Source organism: Pristis pectinata, chromosome 34 (assembly GCF_009764475.1).
Source record: "Pristis pectinata isolate sPriPec2 chromosome 34, sPriPec2.1.pri, whole genome shotgun sequence".
Taxonomy (NCBI): domain Eukaryota; kingdom Metazoa; phylum Chordata; class Chondrichthyes; order Rhinopristiformes; family Pristidae; genus Pristis; species Pristis pectinata.
Genome location: NC_067438.1, coordinates 17,905,453 through 17,928,508, shown reverse-complemented (window position 1 = coordinate 17,928,508; position 23,056 = coordinate 17,905,453). Strand labels below are relative to the sequence as shown.

The following is a 23,056-nucleotide window of genomic DNA, read 5'->3' as shown; positions in this document are numbered from 1 at the left end:
ATCTGGTCACCTGAACACGAAGGATGCACCGTTCTGCCATTTTTAATCAAGTTCGAAAAAATAATGAAGTCGACCCAGAAAAAAAAGATGACTTGTTTTGTCGGAATATAAATAGTGCATCTCCCCTCTACAAAGGAAGCCTCGGACCTATGATGGGCCAACCTGTCCTCATGTATCTGGTCACCTGAACACGAAGGATGCACACTTCTGCCAATAGATAGAGCCGGAATGTGTGAGGCACGGGGAGTCCTGGTTGTAAGTTAAAATTATCAGCGGCTGTTGCCCGTCTGGTCCTTGTGTCTTAATATGTGAGCGCTGCGAGCAGGGTTCGAACCTCCGTGGGGAATCTTTATTGGATTTTAGGTCCAACGCCTTAACCACTCGGCCATCGCAGCTCTGCCTACGTTTACTGTTGCACTGTATCGGAGCAAAGGTTGTTGATCCTGAAGTGTGGGTTAAAAAATGTTTTGTTTACAGCAAGAGAGAGAGAGCAGTGAAGAGGTTGAGTCATTGGTTCGATCTGAATAGACGTCTTGTGCCGTTTGGAGATATATTTTCTACCTCGTTAGTTCAGAAGCTGAGGGTGCGGAGAAGTCATTGGCTTCTCTGCCGAGTATGAACGAATTTTCCACTGCATGGGATTAGAGTGGAGTTCCCGGCTCCGTGAGACACGGAATTTCGTTCACAGTGAAGAAACGAGTGTGTCCCTTCAACTGCTCAATGCAGTGTGATGGACAGGCAAAGTTACGGCCTCCTCGATGTTTCAACCGCCCCGATCGATGTTCAACACTGCGGTAAAGTCCATTCGTTGTTCCACTGGATACCACCATGTGACTGATTGTGGACGATTCGTTCTCGGTCATTTCTGAAATATCTCAATGTCTGCAGAATGGATAATGACGTGGGGTCACGATGAATGACACCTTGGCTGAACTCTTCGGAACATTCTTCAGCCGGTCAGAGGAGAATCGACACCTGCGCGGATTTGAAGCTGTTCCCCGCAAGGGCGGTTCCCCAAATGGTTAATCTACTCGACGTTCATGGAGTTGTCAAACTTTTGCTGATTTGAGTGATAAGATGCTCTCTTCACACACTAGGTGAAAAACCATCTTCATGGAAATCGCCTGCACTCTTTGAAATCGATAATTATTTGCAAACAGACGGAATGTAAACAACGTGAAATAAGACAAAGCAGTTTTCTTTGAGAAACAGCGGACTGGTGTCTGATATCATGAAACTCAGTTCACACACGAGACTCCTGCAAAAGTGGGCCTCTGTTCTGTTAACTGAACTGATTGGAAATATTCACCAACAATGTAAGCTGGGCTGGAATTGTCACTTCCATCTAAATATCATGGGACTATGTTAGTTCATTCAATTCTTCATGTCGAACTATGACGGTCACCAATTTCTTGTAGTTTAGCGAAATGAGCGTCGACATTAATCAGACCATAAAAAAGATTTTAATGGAGGCTGACAGGGCAGGTATTGGGATGTTTTAACCAGTGGAAGAGTTACAAACAAGGGGACGGAACTCTAAGATAAAGAGCAAGCCACTTGAAACTGAGGTACCTAAAATTTTCTTCACGCACAGGGTGGTGAAGCTCACGAATTCTCTCCCAGGGCAGGAGATGGAAGCTGGATCATTGGAATAATATTGAATGGGGTGGATGAATATTTGTTGGAGCAGCAGTAGAGGGGTTTAGCTAAATAGCCTAGAAGAAGATTTTTGACCAGGACCAACTGGTTCAGCTCCATCTCACATTCCGCTTAGTTACGTTCATCGTCCTTTTCCTGAACCTGAAAGTCTTCTGTCGCGTCACCGTCGAACTCTTCCACTTCACTCCTGCACTGTCTGTATTTTACTTGTTTTCAGTCCCTCTCTGCCTCACAGCTCACCAAGCATTTTCATTCCCCAAATGTCCAACCCGACATTCCTCCCTCTGGGCTGTTACTGCATTCACCGTTCCCATCAGCAGATGACTGCATATTTGGGAAACAACGGATGTGAATAAGGGACGAGAGAGTTAGGGAAGGCTGAACCATGATGTCCCTGACAGTCGAGAGGAACAGAAGAAGAACGCGAAGGGCGATAGGACGAAAAAAAATTGTAAATTGGGGAAGACATGTGATCAGTGGAAGGACAAGTTTGTTCAATGGCCAAAGCGAGGATGGGGCAACACAAAGTAGGTGGCCAGTGGGAGAAAGCAGGGAGGGAGAATCAAGATTTAAAATGCCTAACGGTCGAGAGTGGGATTCGCCCCCATGCCTCTAGTAGAGACTGCGACCTTAACGCAGCACTTTAGACTACTCGGCCATCCTGACGACGACAGGTAGCGAGAGGACTAATTTCATTACTGCAGCCAAGGAAAAGATTAAGGTGCATTGACGTTTCCGGGGGTGGATTCAGGGAAATATTCTTCATTTTCACCCCGGTGCGATATTTCAGAAGCATGTGATTAATTTCTTGAAGAACACCTTCTCTTGAAGCTGTGATGGGATCAAACATAAAGAGTCGAGGTGACGGTCTGGAGTGTGAAGTGCTGCTAATGTAGCTAGGAAGCTTTCAGTAAATCAGGCGGCATTGCCACTGCGGAGATTCCGTTCCTGGATGCGGTGATACAATGTTTGGAAGTAGAAGGAGCAGTGAATCTGAAGAAATGAGCAGAATCTGAAGCAATTCCCTCGCCAGCAGCTGAACAAAAGAAGTTGATGCAAGTAGCATCTCATTAACACAGATGTGGGACGGCGCGAGGGCTCCGTGGCTTAACTGGTCAAAGCGCCTGTCTTGTAAACAGGAGATCCTGGGTTCAACTCCCAGCGGAGCCTTTCATTTATGAAGTGAATAGCCGTGTGATGAAGGTGGGTTCCAGGCAAGCACCTCCAAACATAAAACAAAAAGCAACAGAACAAAGAAACAGCCCCCAAAACACAACAGGTCCGTTGGTGTCTGCGGAGCAAGAAACAGGGCGAGCGTTTCAAGCAGATGACGTATCCGATGACTGTTTTCCGCTTCCTCGCATTTATGCGGCGTGGTGTTAGTTTTGGGTGACAATCGTTTGCAAACGTGGCCAAGTCCTGCGTTGTGACCTTGAGCAGCTCCTGTTGACAAGCAATCCCACCCGGCAGTGAACATGACTTTTCGACTCGAACTCCAAACAGTTGGCTGTGTATTTCAAGACACGGTAGAAGCAGCGCTGAAGACATGAGGTGGAATGCAGGTTGATATTGAATACTGTTGCACCCATCTGTTTCTTATAAATATGGGCCACGATCACTACCTCTCCACAGTCTCCCACAGCAACTCAGGACTGTTCTGCAGCCCTGCAGTGACAACATTGACCCTGACACCAATGCAGGATCATCGTAACGGTGATTTGTGATTTTTTTTAGATTTTGTTCTGCAAAACATTTCCAGTTTTATTTTTAATACTACAACAGGTAATATTGGGTGCAGTAGGTTTGTACCCAATGGCAGTGGTCGGATTCGAACCCACGTCTTCGTGGAGACTTGAGCCTTAATCCAGCGCCTTATACCGCTCGGCCACACTACCGCACATTGGAGTTGTTTTTCGTTCATTATATAACAACGGTCATTGGTTGAACATGTTAATCTTGAAAGTTCTGAGCCCCACGTGTTGGATTTGAAACTATTTGTCCCAGATACAGTGTTTGAGGCTTGATGCGGCTTCCCGTTTTCCAATCCATTTAATATCTCTTCAAAGTAGACCGGAGAGAGACAGAAGTAGTCAACGTTTTTCACGTCAGACGGCAAGGTGGCAGACCACAAGGTTTTCCAGTCATCAGTGCAGTGACACTAATTTACCTGAGTACTCTCAGTGTCGATATGGGTCAAAAGGGTTCAACTCAGACATTTCCGGTGGATACACAGAGTGCTCTCTCCAACCTATTTACCTGTGTTGTTCCGTCCAGCGAGACCTGGGCATGAACATCAATGTGTCCATAAAGTGTGCTCTCAATGTTCTTCATGAAGCAATCCGAGGTTCCGTTGATTGAAATTGCAAATGACATCGCTCACATTGGCTGCGATACAAGAAAATCTCTTCTGGACCCCCTCTGGGTATTCACAACCGTTCTAATGTGTGTGAACACATATGAACAGAAACGTCCGATATTGGACGAGTTTTTCGTGAAGTCTTTATGATTTAATGACAATTACTCGCCGTTGCCTTTACTGCAATCATGAAAACATGCACCACACCAGAAACTGTTCCGTATGCATGGTTCGACCCGTTGCCCTCTCAGTCTGGGTATTAATTCAAAGAAGAAATAAAAATTACCATTTCGAAACGGAGTTTCTGCGAGGATTGGGAACAGCATAAACTGGGCTCTTGTATATTATGAGGGGACAGGTTCCGGATAAAAATTGACGTTATTTCCTGAATTATAGAAGACAAATTTGTCGATTTTTACTCTAGAAAATGTTTGAATTACAATCAACAGAATGCAAGGGGCTTGTCATAACTGCAACCTTAATGGAATGGAAGAAGTTGAGTAGCTGAAGACAACCAAATATATAAATCACTTACCTACACAAAAACATCCGTGCACATCGGAAAGACCAAAGAGCACCCAGACGCTCAGTCACTTAACTCTGCATTCCAGCCAATCTCGTTGTCGTATCAGTCCCCTGTTGTCCAGTATTTATCTCCCCCGTCTTTGCAATAATCAAAGGCTCGGTACTCCAGGCAAAAGAGCCCACAGTCGCCCCCTTTGATGCATTTAGTTAAAGCTACTAAAGAGAACATCGCATTTCGTCAAACGCAGACTTGTGTTCGCTTCCTTTCATTCTTTCACTGAAGAAGCGACAAAACCAGTCCCACAGTTTCCATCATATTGCAGCACCGGATTCCTCGATAAGATGTTGCAAACAATTGGAAGGCACGAACTTCAGATAACGCAGCAGCATATTTGAATCTGCGCAGAAGAGACTAACGTGCGTTTCTCCTCTTGCAGAGAGCGCCGCTCAGTAAATATTTTACAGCACCGGTGAGAAAATAACTGACAACTACTGGATTGCGAGCAATGTCGGGAACATGCTTGCCAAGCCCACTGTAAAAGGAATACCCTTTCAAGCCGTGGTTTAAATCACTGCTCCATTCAGTTGCAAAGCACCGTTTCATTACACGTAAAGTGGTTCAGTTTGAAGTAAATTGCAGAATAGAAGTCCAACGCGTTGTTGATTGCACCAACGAGCCCAGACGTATTAGATACATGTTCAGTCCTCGCCTCGTCATGTGTGGGCGCGGTGTCCAGTTCCGCCTCGCCCTGTGTGGATTTCCTACGTTTTCACTGGTTTCCTCCCATGTCCCAAGGACACGAAGGTTGGCAGCTTCTTTGGTCACCGTAATATGTCCACAGTGTGTCGGTTATGGATATTTGATAAGTGAATGGATAAGTGACTCTGGGGAAAATTAATAGGAATATTGGAAGAATAAAGAAAGATTGGCCTTTTTTTGGTAGTGAACATTTCTTGCGGACTGGGTGGACGAAAAAGCCTGCTTTCCTGCTATATCCCTCTCTGCCTCCGTAACTTTATCGCTGAAAGGCTCATGTTTATGCGGCGCATTTTGTTTTTTCAGCATCGCAGTCGGTGGGAGAATATTGGGTAGAAACGCCGAGGACCCATTAAATGATGATCGAGCATCATCAGTAGAATAATGACGGGAATCACAATTCTTGTCCAATTTCCATTACAATGCGTATTGTTCATGTTGAAACATTTGAACATAAAATTGGGATGAAGATTTACTGCTGATCAAATGTGGAATGAAGCTGAAATAAAAGTAAAATGGAAATATGATCTGTGTAGGGAGTGGAAGTTAAAGTTTCCAAGATCTCAGACGTCATCGACACATGGAAATGCTGTCTTTGAGCAACAGAACAACCCGGCATCCCTGGTTGCCTTTCAGCGCAAGGACCCAGCAAAGTTTTTTTCTTTGTTTTTTTTTTCATTCTTCAGTGTTCACATGATCCATATGATTTCCATTACAGATATAAGCTGCATATCATCCACATCTCATGCAAAATACATGTCAAGTTTTAGCAGTCACTAAGGTCAACACGATTTCAAGCTCTCACCTCTGAGGAAATGGTGATTTGCTGTTTCAGCGCCCTCAGAAGAGTTGAATGTCGGGGAGAAAACCTGAGATCACCATTCCTGGGTGGGCTCGAACCACCAACCTTCCGGTTAACAGCCGAACGCGAATGGCCGATTGCGCCACAGAGAAAGCTGGTGTCAATGCGCATGGACAGAAAATATAACGGTGCATCAACACAGATCAGAAACTTAATTCCATTTCCCATTCTGCGCTTTCCCTGCGAATTGATTGCTAGAGGTTTCGGGAGCTTTATAACGCTTTCTCATTGATGTATTAGAATTATTTATAATTAATAATTTAAAATTCCCGCGTGGGGATTTCTGAACGAATTATGGCTATTTCAAAGCATCGCCTTCGTCGGTTCTCTGCAGTTTTCTTAAATTAAGGATTTTTCGAATATTTGATTTCAGATAATCATATTCTCGTGTTCCCAACAGAGCTGTAAAGCAGCTCGCTGTCAGTTAAAGGAAAACGTGAGAGTGAGAAATGGAAAGGAAGTGTCAGACAGGGACCACGTGAAGGTGGCACCGGATAGAAATTGGCAGAAATCGGAATAAGAGCTTTGAACTCTGTGTCAGGAAGCAGCACCAATGCGGTATTGGATGTGCTGAATGAGAGTTGAGAGATGGGGGTCAAATAACTCTGAAACAAATCTTCATTCTCCTACTCGTTTCTCGGATTCAACGTATCTCATGGAGTCATATCGATAATCAACAAGGTAATTGGTCTTTCGGCCGAATACGTCCATGCTAACGGATGAATCTCCCTGATCCAATCAGATTTGCCTGAGTTGGGCCCATATTCCTCGAAATCTTTCCCATCCAGGTGCCTGCCTGGATGTCTTTTAAATCTGTACTTGCACCCGCCTCTGCTCTTCCTCTGGCAGCCGCTTCCATAAACATACCACCATCTGCGTGAACAATCTGTCCATCAGAACCCCTTCAATCTTTCCTTTCACCTGAAACGTATGAGCTTCATTTTCATTCTAGTTTACCCAAGAAAAAGAGACAGTAATAGTCCAATTTAGCTGTGCCCCTCCTCACAGTCACTCCTCACACTCCGTTGTTCTTGGCGAAAACGCCCCAGTTTATCCAATCTCTCCTTCTCGGTGAAGCTGTCCAGTCAAGGCAACATCCTTGTGAATATTTTCTCACCCTCGACAGCTTAACGACATCTTCCCTGCAGCGAGTCGAGCAGACTTGCACACAGTTCTCCACGTGCGGTTTCATCGATGTCATGTACAGCTCTAACATGACGTCCCAACTTTGTATGCAGTGCCCTGACTAATGAGAGCAAGCGTGACAAACATCATTTCTACCAACCTCTCGACTTGTGTCTTCAAATTCCGGAAACTATGTCCTTATACTCTGAGGTCTCTCGCTTCTACAACACTCTACAGGGAGCTCTAATTTACTGGGTAACTCCGAACCTGGTTTAACATCTCAAAATATGACACTTCGCAGTTGTCCCAGTCAATTCATCTACCCGTCCTTGGCCACATTGAAGTTGACTGATGTCTTGTGATCTCAGATAACCTACTTCATTATACCAGAAATCTTGCAGCACAGATCCATACGGAACTCCACTGGTCACAGGCTTCCATTAAAAAAATGCAACTCTCCACTAACGGCCACCGACTCCCAGCGCCACGCCAAATTAACATCGAATTGACTGGTTCTCACTGAGTCCCAAGTGATCGAACCTTCCAAAACAGCCTACGACGCCGGACATTTTCAAAGGCCTTGATAAAGTCCATCTTCCTTTAAATGTCCACCGCCCTGGCCTCGTCAATCTTCCCGGTCATCTCCACAAACCTCAATCAAATTCGTGAGTCAGTTTCCTCCGCCGTGATGACAATCCCCATTGAATCGTTGCCTTCCCAAATACAGGTCGACCTTGTCTCTCGGAATACCTTCAAGCATCTTTCCCATCATAAATCCCTTCACCGGCCTGTAGTTCCCTGGCTTCTCCTTGAAGCTCTTCTGAAGTAAATGAGCAACATTGGACACCCTCCCGTCCTCGGGGTGCTTTCATGTGGTTAACGATGTTCTAAAAATCTCTGCTAGAGCTCCAGCAATTTCTTTCCTTCCTTTCCACATTGACAAAGGCTACACCTAGTCAGGCCCGGGGAATTAACCACAATGATGCACTCTAAAACTCCCAGTGCCTCCTCTTTTGTCATGTGGATATGATTGAAGACATCACTATTCACTTTCCTGAACGCTCCAGCTTCCATGAACTTCTCCATGAAAAATACAAGCGAGAGATATCCATTTAAGACCTCGCCAATCTCCCTGTGGCTCGAAACATGGATAATCTCACTGATCCTTGAATGGACGTTCTCGTCCTTGTTACCCTTTGCTTTAATATCCACAGAATACCTTAGGATTCTCCTCGACCTTTTCCACCAAACCTATGTCGTGTCCCCATTTTGTCCTCCTGGTTTCCCTCTCGTCTTCTCCTACAATCCTTATACCCCTCAATGGATTCGATTCATCCCTGCTGCTGAGAATTCCTTCATTTACCTGAGCATTCTCAATTCTCTACATCAACCAGCGATCACTATTTCCGTCAGCCTTAACCTTCCTTGAACAGGAATTGTGAGCTTGATTTATTCGACTGTTAAAGCTTTGATACCGACTGGTTAAGACTTTCTCATTCTATTCCCATTTAAAACTCATTTTCTTCCTCACTGCTGCTGATGTAAAGAGTTCAGTCCTGTGGACTGCATACCCACTTGTGAGGAGGTGTATCAAACTATAACTGTATTGATATCTTAAGACGGATGAGAATTATGGCTGCTCGAAATACTGATTTAAAAAGTGTCCTTCAGGCCAGAACAGCCACAACACTGCTTTCCTGGGCTGGTTGCTGTGTGGTAATTGCTGTGTCTGGAACTGAATTAGATTCCCATTATGCTTGACTATGGAGATGATGGTCAATCTTAACGGAAAATGGGAAGGCTGTCTCAAACAATGAAGGTGATACCTGCCTTTGTCTCACCCGATTGCAAAATGATTAGCTGAACCTGTGGTGTGAGGCTGCTCTTTGTCCATCTGCAGTAGCCCTTTGTCGGTTTCCTGCTCAACCAAGAACTCCAGAACCTGACTCATTAAAGTGTCCGTGACAATACCTGTATAAATCTCTGTCTACCCCTTTGTACTGAGAGAACTCGGGAAGCGACTCTTAGTGAGTGGTGAAGAGAATTCTCCTAGCGGTGCACTGCTAATAAAGTTATTTGTTCGAATCGACCTCGTGGCACTGTGTTATTTACAGCGGACGGATAGGGAAATTGATTTCGGGACGACACTCGGATTGGACTGGGCCGAAATATCCCGAAAACGGGGCCGAAACAGAAGAGGAATTGCACAGAAAAAAACATAATAGTTATTTATTTATCGGTCTGTCGTATTCAACTATCTCTTACTGAGTGCAGATATCCATACGCAGCCAATTCACCAACTCCCGGTACCCAGTAAGCGTCCATTTTTTGTCAGCAATCGCCGAGCTTCTGAGGTGCCGGCATGTCTTCGAGTCTTGGTTTTTAGCTGGATCCCGGTTGTTTCTTCACCCTCAACATCTCCCGCGGGCGCTGAGCCCAGTACTGATCAGTCTGTACTCAGCACCGCCTGTGTTATTGTCTGTCTGCTCCCCAGTTCATACCAGCATCAGCTGCCACACACACCCTTTCCTTCCCACCGCTATTTCATATGGAAGCACGGATTTAGTCATTGACTCCGTTTTGAATGTGTCCGTATTTTTTGTGGGACATTATTGATGGATACTTGTTGTGTGTGAGAAATAGAAAGACAAAGTGCGAGATTTCTGAGAGACTGAAATGAATAACTGCGGCAGAGAAATTACTGAGAAAGAGAGGAAGAAGGAGAGTAAGGAGGCGCGATGAAGGAATGCAGTGATGGACAGAATAGGAAACATCGAAGAGCAAGAGACTGAAAGGGAAGCGGAGCAGAAACGTGTGTGCGGGACAGAGATGGAAAGAGTACGACAGGGAGCGAGCGACAGAGAGAGGGACAGAGAGTAGATGAAGAGATGGGACTTAATTTGTGAGCGGAAGACTGGAAGGTGGCGAAAAACAGAATCAACTGTATCACAAGCAGGTCGTTCGGCCCGTCGAGTTCGATCCTCCATTCAACAATGTTTGGTCGATTTCAAGATAATTTCTGTCTTTGGTTTTGTTCCCTGATTCCTTCAGTTTCCGGATTTCGAACTCTGTCTCTGCTAAATTAAGTCATTGACTGAGTCTTCACAGCGGTCCCATGGAAGAATTCACCTGAATCGAGATACTTCTCCTTCCTTCAGTCCTAAATAACCGTCTGCTTCAGAAAGTGGGAAAATAAAACAGAGCGGGAGACAGACGAGGAGAGAAAGATTTCTTCTGTGGTATGACGAGAGGGAGAGAGAGAGACAGAGAGAAAGCGCAAACATGACGGAGGTAACTTGGTTTCACAGCAGGTATGATGAATTTAACTGAATCAAGCAAAATCTCTTGGCCTCTGTTTCCAAGGTGAATAGGAACAACAAGAAGAAGCACTCACCTCACCACATGGAACAGAATCCAAAATCATGTTCTTGCGCAATATCAAACTGGGGAATTTTCGCTTATGAGGTTGACGTGATGACCGCTGCACTACAGAAACCACGCCGAACTGTTATACCATTTTACACAGAAAATGTAAGCCGTAGAACTTTGACAATAAAACAGAGGAAAGGAGTCCCGTGAAGTCGCTCCGTTCTGGGAGGAAGCAGGAGCTGGGGAAAGGTTTCAGCGTGTTACCACCGGTGCAGGAAAGGGACTGTCAGACCAACACGTTCACGGTCACACCAGAGAATCCGAGTTGGCGCTGTCGGTGTCATGAAGAAGCGGAATAGAGCAGCGCCACACTCACAGAATCTTCCCACCGCGAGGTGGGAGTCAGTTTAAACACAGGAGGCCTGAGTGTAAAGTTCTGGAAGCCGGCCCGGAAAATATAAAAAGCTGAAAACCAGAGCGCTGAGCATCTGTGCAAATAAAGTGGAGCGATTGTTTTTTTTAAGAAAAGGAGATTCTTGCAAACTGAACTGAACGTTAACTCTGTTTCACTTCCACAGATGCAGCCGGACCGGGTGAGAATTTCGAGCATTTCCGTTGAAAAATTAGAATGAGGTATCGGTCTGTCCCTTCCACCAATGATTGCCGACAATTCCCAGAGGGCAAACCATGCCAAGCTTTGCGCATGCGTACTAGGTACACGAGGTTTGCAGTTCCGCAGCGAATCGCTTTCCTGCCGCCGTGTCCGCGCACCAGCGGTGCACAGAACGGAAGAAGCGTTGGTGTGTGTTCTCCATTGTGAGCTGCCATCTGCCCCGCGGGGAGCGAAGCTCCGCAGCGGAAGCCTCGTCTCGGAGTGCGTGGAGTAGTAGCCTCGCTCCTCCTGTCACCACCGGCCGAGAGCCACCGCAAAAATCGGCAAGTTTCGAGCTGCTGAATGGCCGTCACCCGGCGCAAGCATCTTTCCAGTAACGCCAGGAACAAAGCTCCGTCCCTGGCCGGCCGGCCGCTTGGACATGCGCACTGAGTCTGTCACTTGCTCAAGGAAAATGCAACAGGGGATCTCTCGTCAACTGATGCGGCGCACAAGGACCCAAGAAACAGGGAGAGAACAGATGAAGGGGAGCGAATCGCAGAGGCGGACACACATTGTGAATGTAAGGCCGGCACCTATACAGGCAGATGCATGTAACGCCTTGAATGAATAATTCTCATCTGTGTTCACTGCAGAGAAAGACGATGCAGCTGAAGTGTGCCGGGAAGGGGCGGTGGACTGCCAGGTCAATTTACCATGAAAAGAGAGAGGTGTTTGATGACATGGCAGGGTCATAGACAGAAAAAGGCAACCGCAGACAAAGACAGGGTGGCACAGCAGAGAGAGGAGCATGCAGATAGGAGTAAACTAAAAGGGATGGTGAGGTACATGATTAGACAGGAGTAAGGACAGAGAGTAGAAGCATGCACTCCTGTAGCAATGAGTTCGATGTTGATGACAATTGATTGTGAATACTGCTGATGTGATGCACTGTGCCTGTGATCTGCTGCAAGTTAGTTGTGAACCCAAATTCGACTTTGAGAATTACAGTGAGCACCTGCCACAGAAAGCTTTTGGGAGAGTAAGGAAGATGGTATGTACTTAAGTGGTAATTGTAATGTGATGCAGAGGGAGAAGGGCTCAGAGACAGAGACATAGAGAAGCACATTGGGACAAAGTCTGTTCATGCAGATGCAGGAAACCCACTGACAGAGGCAGGAACGCACTCTGACAGAGGCAGGAACACACACTGACAGAGGAAGGAACACTGACTAACAGAGGCGAGGTCACACACTGACTGAGGCAGGGGCCTTTAGTATCACTGGCAGGGACTCTCACTGACACAGACAGGAACACGGCCAGGCAGAAGAAATAATGCACAAGCATGTGCAAAGAAAGGAGAGAGAGAGAGGCAGACAGGCACTGGCACATACACTTTGAGGGATAAGTAAACAAATTAAGAGGCTGACACTTGAAATATCAGAGGTGAATCTCTGAAAGGCAGGGTCATGCCCACCCAGAGAAGCACTCAGGAATATTCCGTGAGCTGCAGATGCAGAAACAGACAGAGACATCGGCACGGAGAAATCGAGACATAGACAGGCACACCACAAGTCAGAGGCAGGGACAATCAGAGACAAAGGAAGTGACACTTGCTGACAGTGCAAATCATGCACAGGTGGGCACTAAAAAGGAGAGAGAGAAAAAGAAAGACAGACACGTCACAAAATTTGAGGGACAAGTATTCACCGAGACAAGGGCAGGGGAAGCATCCCACAGACAGTGGCATGTACATTCACACACAGATAGACAGTCATAATTGCAAACCATGGCAGTCACAAAAAAAATCAGTGTCTGGCTCTCTCAATGTGTGTGGTGGATCACTTAAAGGGAGGATCATGCCTACTCACAGACACATGCAGGAATATTCCTGCAGCTGCACATGCAGACACAGTCATATGCAGGCAGAACTCCACACAGACAGGAACAACACAAGATTGAGGCAGGAACACTGACTGACAGAGACAGAAACCATCAAATACTGAGACGGTTCAATGCACAAATGGAAACAGGCACACAAGCACACGCCAGCAGGAGAGTGCATTTAGAGAAGTAACCACATGCTTAAGTCAGTTTACAGACAGACAGAGCAGAAAACACAGAAGGGCAGGTGGAATGGGAGCATGAAATGGGGAGAGGCAGAAAAAAAAACAGACACACAGTCTACACAAACACAATCACGGCCACAGGTACGCACGTACACAATCACAGACACCGGTCCACACGCACACAATCACTGTCACAGGTGCACACGTACCCAACCACAGACACAGGTCCACATGTACATAATCACAGACACAGGTGCACACGTACTCAGAGACACAGGTCCACACATACATAATCTTTCTTTTTTCAATCTTTTTATTAACTTTCAAATTAGTACAGAATAATACATATAACATTAGTAATTATACATCTGGTGCAAATACATCAGGATAACAATCATAACAGTTAATATATATAATCACAAGGAGTAAAAAAAAGTAATCCAGACCTCCCGTTCTGTTATTAAGTGAACAAATACAAAAGAAAAGATTGAAAAGAAACGAAATTTAATTATATGGAAGAAAAACACCCAAATCAAAAAAATATTGATAATAAACCAAAAAAAAACAAAAACTTCAAAAAGAATTGGACGGATATTTCTTCAATTGAAAAGAAAAAATATATATAATGTCGTCAACTCCGCTCCTCTGTATTTCGGGGTGATTGAAAGGGATCTGAAAAGTTTCAGCTTATATCATATGGAAATATTGAATAAATAGACTCCAAACTGTCTGAAATTTAAGCGAAGGATCAATAGTACCACTCCTAAGTTTTCCTAAGTTAAAACATGCAATAGTTTGACAAAACCACTGAAATGTGGTGGGACGTATTGGGTCCTTCCATTTGAACAAAATGGATCGCTTGGCCATTCATGGACAAAAGCGATCATACGACGAACAGAAGCAGATAAATGGCAATGTTCCATCATTGGTAACCCAAAAATTGAAGTAATAGGATGAGGTTGTAAATTAATGTTCAATAGAGATGAAATAATGTTAAAATATGTCTTCTCAATATTTTTCCAAAAGGGGACAGGACCAAAACGTATGTGTCTGGGAAGCCACTTTCGAATTAATCTGTCACATGAAGGATTTATAAGATGAGAAAAATGGGCTAACTTGTCCTTGGACATATGGGTCCTGTGAACCACCTTAAACTGTATCAAAGATTGTCTGGCACACATGGAAGATGAATTAACTAAATGAAGAATTTTTGTGCCCGGAGATATTTTCCTGCCCTTCCATTAATTTTTTCGTGCTTGGTTCTGGAACATGCATACTTCCCATGTTTTGTTTTTCTCTTTATTATTTTACTTTAACAGTTTTAAGGTTCTGTTTGGGTAATAATTAAAAAAAATAACTGAGTGACTGATTCCCTTTGTCTCTTTGGAATTAAAATAAGTGTATGTTCTGCAAGTCTGCTTGCAATTTGAAGAATTTTCTTGGCTAATCTTTCTTTTTTGGTTAGTCTATTGATGGTGCCTTGCATTCTTTTAAATTTGGAGACCTGCCACCAAATTCTCGGGGTTAAACAATATTGGGTAGCGTTCTAGCTGCCTCTTGGCCAGTTTTCTGGCTTTGATGGGTGGGGTGTGGGGCTGTTTTTGGGATATATATCTGAACTGTCGTCATATTCGGCTCCTCTTTGAACTTGTATTCCTCTTCCTGTTAATGAATCTCCTTAGTAACAAGTTTAACCCTTTACATACCATATTTTTTTTGGTCTATTAAAATGGATAAGATGACTGATTTTGTTACATGGAATACAAACGGCTTGAATAATTCAATTAAGCGTAAGAAGATCTTTCAAGTTTTTCATACTCTGAATGCTCAGATTATTTTTGCGCAGAAGACTCGTTTTTGGAAAGAGGATAATCAGCGCTTTTTTAGATTTTGGAGAGGTTAACAGTTTCATTCTAACTCACAAACAAAGGTGAAAAGAGTTTCTATTTTTATAGACTCCTCAATTTCATTTGTTCATCATGAGACAATTTCAGACACGAATGGTCGATTTTAATAATTATTGGCTTACTTCATAACAAAAGAATGTTCTGGTTAATGTTTATGCACTAATGTGGATCATCCTGAGTTATTTTTAGTTCTTTTTAGTTGATTCCGGAAGTTTAGAAGTTTGGATATTTCAACACCCAAATGATAAAAAAAATTATTCTTTTCTCTTGTCTGTCACAATTACTGTGGGACTGATGACTTTTTCTTGATGCACGATTGGTTCCACTTGTTTCTGACTGTAAGTACGATGCAATTGCCATTTCCGATCATGCACCATTGAAATTATCAATTAAATTAATGTACGTACCCTCTGGTGCTGGAGAATGGCGACTCAATCCTTCTTTATTGCATGATTTAGATTTTGTCCATTTCATTAAAGAACAGATTTCCTTTTTCATTTCAACTAATTTTACTGAAGAAATTTCCAGTGGGATATTATGGGATACCATTAAAGTTTATATCAGCGTTCAAATTATTTCATACTCTGCTGGACTGAAAAAAAGAACTGATAATGAATTACATATATTGGCTGATAAGATTAAAGAAATCGTCAAAATTACTCTGATGCTCTTAGTTTGGAGCTCGATAAAATGAGAACAGAACTTCAATTACAACACAGTTTATTATTAACATCTCCAATTGAAAATCAATTATGCAAAACCAAAAGTCAGTTTTATATACATGGTGATAAATCTGGTAAATTGTTGGCCAACCAACTGAAAGCTGTTTCAACTAAACGTCAGTTTATTAAAGGACGTAAACGAGATGGTAACTACACGGTTGACCATGATCAAATTAACAGATCTTTTCAAGAATTTTATACTTCTTTATATCAATCAGAATCTCCTGAGGATTCTACATCAATGCATGATTTTTTAAGGAATTTGAAGACTCCGAAATTATCACTGAATGAAAGTTTAATATTAGATGCATCCATTTCAGAGGAGGAAATAAAGAAAGTAATTTCTTCAATGAATTCGGGTAAAACACCTGGTCCTGATGGGTATACAGTTGAATTTTTTAAATCCTTTTCTGACCTTCTCTCATCCCTGGTGAGGTAAAATTTTTAAAGATGCCCGATCTGTGGGTAAATTACCACAATCCTTTTATGAAGCAACTATTTCTTTAATTCTTAAGAAGGATCAAGATCTTACTGAATGTGCATCATAGACAGCTTTTTCTTTGTTGAACGTGGATTCTATTTTTTCCCAAAATATTGACTTCTAGACTGGAAAAGGTAGTTCCACAAATTATTTCTGATGACCAGAAAGGATTCATTAAGAATCGTTATTTGCATTTTAATATTAGGAGGTTATTGAATATTATATACACCCTTCATCTGTAATTCCAGAATGTGCTACTTCGTTAGATGCCGAGAAGGCGTTTGATGGAGTTGAATGGGATTATTTATTTAACACGCTTGAGAAATTTAATTTTAGTTCAATTTTCATATCCGTGATCAAACTGATTTACCACACACCTATGGCTTCAACACCTACTAACAATCAGAGATCCCCCTTGTTCAGGCTTCTTTGAGGCACAAGACAAGTTTGCCCTCTGAGTCCTTTATTACTTAATATTGCTTTGGGACCTTTGGCAATTTTCTTTCTGGATTCTTCTGACACATTTGTTGTTAGTCATGGAAAGCGACTCATAAGATATCTCCTTATACAGATGACCTGTTACCTTATATCTCCAAACGCCGAGAAATCTATCCCTGCAGTATCATCGCGACTTCCTCAGTTTAGCGTTTTCTCCGGTTATGGATTAAATCTTAATAAGAGGGAATTTCTTCCATTAAACATGCAAGTCCAATTTATAGGCAATTACCATTTAGATTAATGACTGATTACTTTTCGTACTTGAGTGTTAAAATTACCAAGAAACACAAGGACTTAATTAAAGTGAACTTTTACCTTTAATTAATTATGTTAAACAATTAATTACTTAATGATCCCTATTCTCTTTATCATTGATTGGCCGAATTAATGAAGTTAAGATGAACATTTTACCAAAACTTCTGTATCTATTTCAGTTGATTCCAACTTTTATTTCGAAACCCTTTCTCGACACTATTGATTCCAAAATTCTTTCATATATATGGCATAATAAAAACCCAAGGTTAAGTTAGAAATATTTCCAAAGATTAAAAAAAAGGATGGTGGTATGGCTTTGCTGAATTCTAGATTTTGCTATTGAACAATTAATACTTGGTACTTAATTTTCTGCGCACAAGGTTTAGATGTAATTCATTGTCCCTGTTGGGTACACCTTGAGTGTGAATCACTGCAAGGATTTTCATTGAGTGTGAATCAGTGCAAGGATTTTCATTAGTTTCTATTTCAGGAGCTTCATTCCATTTTGCACTTACTAAATTGAGTAAACAAATTACTAATCCAATGGTTAAACATACAATACGGATATTGTTTCAATTTCGTAATTTTTTTGCATTGTATAAATTTATTTAGCAAGTCCTGTTCAATTTTTTTTTCTTTCAACCATCTAGAATTGACTCAGACTTTTTCTTATGGAGAATGAAGGGAATAACCTGTTTTCGAGATTTATTCATTGATGACTGTTTTTTTAATCTTTTGAACAGTTGTCGAATTCATAAAATCTGCCTAGATCACATTTTTTTTGATATTTACACAGAATTTTTTTTAAGTTACTTTAGCTTGTTTTCCGACACCAATTGAAATTACCGGAAAAAATAGGTTTTAATCCTCATCAGAAGGGCCTCTGAGCAATCATTTATGATCAAGTTATGAATATACGTTCAGAGTAACTTGATAAAATCAAGAATGAATGGGAAAGAGAACTCCAGATACTTTTACCTACAGAGATACACAGACACAGTCACGGACACAGGTCCACACATACTCAACCACAGACACAGGTACACACGTACACAATCACAGACACAGATGCACAGGTACACAACCACAGACACAGTTTCACACGTACACATTCACAGACACAGATGCACAGGTACATAATCACAGACACAAGTGCATACTCACACGGTCACAGACACAGGTACATACAAACACAATCATAAGCACAGGTCCACATAGAAGAAAAGAAAGGCACACAGACCAAGAAGCAATCTCACTGACAAGCTGACAAACATATGGAAGCAGAGCAGTCACAAAATGAGGCATGTACACACACAGGCAGTGGAAGACGCACACACTTTTCTGTGGGCAGGCAAACACACAGAGAAAGAAAGGCAGGAAGACACACACAGGTGGGATGCAGGAAGACTTATAGAAACCAGAACAGGCACACAGATACATGCAGGAGCATTAGTTGACAAATCCAGGTAAAACTGGTGATGAAAGCAGGTACGTGAATGTACAGAGGCTTCAGTGAATACTTCTCAGTTGTGTTCACTGTGGTAAAAGGACGTTGTCGTTGGAGAATTCAGGGAAGGGAAAAGTGGAATTTGTGTGCAAATTTCTGTCACAAAGGAGGAGAAGTTAGATGTTCCAGAGAGATTGAAGGTGGATACATATCCCAGGCTTGATGAGATGTATCCCAGGCTGCTGTGGTAAACATGGGTGGAGATAGCCAGGTGCTGACTAAAATGATCAAATCATCTCTGAAAAAGTGCTAGAGGACGAGAGGATGTCAACTGTGGTGTTTTTATTCAAGAAGAGCAGCAGGAATAAACCAGGTCATTACAGGCCGCTGAGCTTTACATCAGTGGTGGGAAAGGAATTGGAACATTTTGGATGGACAGGCTTAATCTACACTTGGACAGTCAGTAATGCTCAGGGGTAGTCTGCATGGTCTTGATCAGAGGAATCCCTGTCTGACTAATTTGTTTATTTTTTAAAGTGTCAACGAGCTGTGCTGATAAGTATAACGTGGTACCTCTGCTCTGCAAGTAATTCATGAAGGCAATGGATGAAGTCTCACATGGGAAAATGGTTTAAAAGTTATGGAGGTGACATGGGGTGCAGGGTCATTTGTAACATTTCATCCGAAGCAGTCCTGGTGAATGTTGGTAGATGTTGAGGGTTGTGTACTGAGAGGAAGTGTGTGGTCCATGTTTAAACAGAGGAATCTGTGCTGGGCCCTTGATGCCCGTTACAGACAACTTTGACATGGATATCAAGCTGGATGGAACGGTTAAGTTCAAAAATGGCATGAAAGTTGCTTGTGTTGGTGATCAGGAGAGGAAATTGCTTCATTCAAAAGAGCTGGGTGGTAGAGACTGTGGCAGGAACACTTACAGGGAGGGGGCAGGAACACTCACAGGGAGGGGGCAGGAACACTCACAGGGACAGGGACATTGACAGAAAGGGTGTTGAAAAACCTGGAGCCATTTGGAGATGCAGTTGGTCAGAGGCAAGAGCAAATGCACACAGAGAGACACACTGGCAGATAGATGCAGGACAGTCAGAGACTGGGGCAAGGGCACTCAGATAGAGTCAGGTACGCATAGTGTATACAGATACTTGGTGCACAAAAATACAATGTTTGTGTTTGAATAGTGAAAGAGACAGGCGCACTGTCAAGCTGCTCAACACAGGTAGAAAGGGAAACATTTATAACTTGGCACAGTGACAGGTTGAAAGAGAAGCAGTGGGAGGAGCACACAGAGAGAAGTAGGTGCTGTCACAGTGAGACTGGATTTTCCTCAGTGAGAGCCTGGTACCTTCATAACAGTGCCGGTTACACACACTGCTAACATATAGACGCATGCACACAGACTCACTGAATGACAGTGGCATGCATACTGAGAGCCTGAGGGAGGCAACTAAATGGACAAGGCCAGGTGAACACAAATATATAGGCAGGTTCAGCCCACCCAGAGAGGGACACAGAACCATAAAAACTGGCAGAGAGTAAAGAGCGGCTTGCGCACCCACAGTCAGGTACAGCAGCACACAAAGAGGCGAACTGGTACACATACTGACAGGGGGAATCACACACAGACTGGCATGCACATCGAAACACAGAGTGAGGCAAGTACATGGTCAAAAAGATTTGTATAAGAAAAGAGAAACAGAAAACTTCACGGACAAGTGAAGGTGTCCCCAAGTGAAGTGGGAGTTTGATGCACCGACACAGATTGATACATAACCGTAAATAGACATATTATGCAAGACCAAGAATAAGAGAGAGAGATGCAGGATCATACAGAAAGGGGGGCAAGTACTCTCAGAGACAGGACAAGCATGCACAGGGACAGAGGCAGGCACACTCACAAACAGACAACATTACATACATGGGCAGGCACACAGATAGCGTAAGCAGGCAGACGCATTTTCAGCGACAGGTGCACTCAGTATCAGTGATTGTCACACTTACAAGCATGGTCAGACAGGAAGGACATGCAGGGAAACTCACAGCAACTAAAGTGCTCACACTGTCAGATTCAGGAGCAAATACATATAGGAAGGCACACCAGCAGATAGACTCAGGTACATTCATGGACTGTGCAAGAATGCTCTCACATAAAGGCAACTCCACATACATACAGAGACTGGGAGATCGACAGACAGAGACAGTTACAGACACACATAGAAATAGGCAGTCACAGCAACAGCCAGAATCAGACACAATCGGTGATGGATTCAAATACACTAAGACAGGAACTAGAACACTCAGGTACAAAGAGAGATACATTCTCACAGCTTCAGCCAGGGAGACTGGCAAACACAGCTGTACACTCACATGGAGAGAGGCAGGCACAAATAATTTCAGAGTGAGCTGGACGTGGTGTCAGACGTGGTCACATTTCAAGACTGGGTTAGGAAATTAAGGAACACATACAGACACATTCACCCATGAGAGAACTTGTTTGTGTCATTGGTCCACTGACCAACAATGAACATTGGGAAATGCTGTTCCAATGAGAGTTGGAAAGGACAGGCCGATACTGAGAGACAGGAGACAGGAAAGGCTCAGTTTGCATCAGATCACACATCCCAAAGCGACACGCAGCCAATCAAAGAATCTTTACCTGCATCCAGGAGAGAGGAAGCTGCTGCAGACAGTCATGAAACCCTCAATAATGTGATTAAAGTTGTCTGCGGATGACTGTGAATTGCACTTCCTTGCAGAGAATATTTAAAATGGTTAATTTATTTTCAGCGCGGTCTGGCATTCCGAACGTCATTTGTTGAACTGTTCTCTCTCGCCTGCATGTTTTCTTTCAGTCACTGACACATGGACACACAGCTCCCTTTCTACATCAACAGTTACCAATCTATCACTAATTAAATATTGTTCTGTCTTTCTGTTTCCCCAGCCGCAGTGGTAACTTCATACGTATCCATGTGAAACTCTGTCTGTCATGTATCTGTCCACTCATGTAGATTGTACAATGAAAACACAAGAGACTGCAGATACTGGAATCTGGAGAAACAAACAATCTGCTGGAAGAACTCAGTGGGTGCAGCAGAATCTGTGGGAAAGAAGGAAGTGTCGACATTTCGGATAGAAACCCTGCATCAGGACTGAGAGTGGAGAGACGAGATGGCCGGTATGAAGAGGAGAATGTGAGTAGTAAGTGAGGATTGCGGGTTGATTGGTGGACTGAGGGGTGTGTAAGGTGATCGACAATTCGTGCCAGGTGGGGGAGGTGAGCCCGGGAGATGTGGAAGACAGTGGCAGCTGAGGAACTGCCTGTGCACCTGTGTACCTGTGCATACATGAACTTGTGAATATGACAATAAACTCGACTTTCACTTTGCCGTTAGTGTCCAAATAGGAACTTAGTATTTTGCCCAGGTCAATGCCAGGAGAATACGGGTGCTCGGTAAAATATTGTGCCCTCGCATGTAGAGGCTGGAATGGAAAGTATTCAGTTCAGCTGGCAGCTGGTTGATGATGAACTGAAATCCGGGCAAAGTTGAGCAAAAGCAGGGTCAGCGAGGTCATTAAAATGCAGCCTTTGGAAAGGTCCACATCAGCACAACAACCACCTGCCCAGCACTCAAAGTGCAACAGTTGCTGCAAATGTGAAAATGAGCAGAGAGAACACTGGAAACAGTTTGCAGATGAGGCGCTTTCAGAGTTGAGATCAAGGAAATTACAGAATTTAATATTCAGCTCTGGAATCATCCCCCAGGTCATCACCATCCGCCTCTCACGTTTGATCCCATTGTTTAGATTTACTCGGGACTGAGTGCTCGTTCCCCGCCCTTCCAAGACTCCACATGAACGGTTTTTCGATGCTGTATTCTGCTTTTGTTTGTTCTGTGGTATTGAAGACACTGACAATGACCTGAAATATTGGGCAGTGTTTGAAACAAGGACAGGATCAGTGACGTTCATCAAATGACGCTGTTGGGGAATAACCATGAAGTGGACAGCTGGAGTTATAATAAACATGAAATAATGGGATGGAACAGAAATGCCCAGAACTTGAAGAAACTTTTCTGGAGAGGGTAAAATTAAATAGTCGCTGTTCTGCTTCATGCCTTTTCATCGGACGTTCATGATCCTTGCATCATAGTTGATGCCAATATTCGGCATATTTGATGCTGACTTCGTTATGTTGTAATTTCTGATATAACCAGTAAGCACCCCCTTCACAACTAAAGTTAGACTCTGGTGACCCGCCCCTGCGACCACAGTGAATCGTTCTCTGCGGTCTGCTGACATTCACACATCAAATCGAGACTCTCGGTCCCTCCAAGGAGGTCAGTCTGACCATCCATGTGCATGAGGTATTGTCAGCCTTTGCACAAAATTCCCGTTCTTAATTATACATCTTTTT

At 43.4% G+C, this 23,056-nt stretch overlaps 2 non-coding genes across 2 annotated transcripts; one reads left to right on the top strand and one right to left on the bottom strand.

The window, feature by feature from the left end:
• Positions 1-313: 313 nt before the first annotated feature.
• trnal-uaa (transfer RNA leucine (anticodon UAA)) lies at positions 314-395 on the bottom strand. Its single transcript has one exon. It is a non-coding gene; the product is annotated as a tRNA-Leu (tRNA).
• A 2,360-nt stretch (positions 396-2,755) lies between these two features.
• trnat-ugu (transfer RNA threonine (anticodon UGU)) lies at positions 2,756-2,829 on the top strand. The gene has a single exon. It is a non-coding gene; the product is annotated as a tRNA-Thr (tRNA).
• The last annotated feature ends 20,227 nt before the right edge of the window (positions 2,830-23,056 follow it).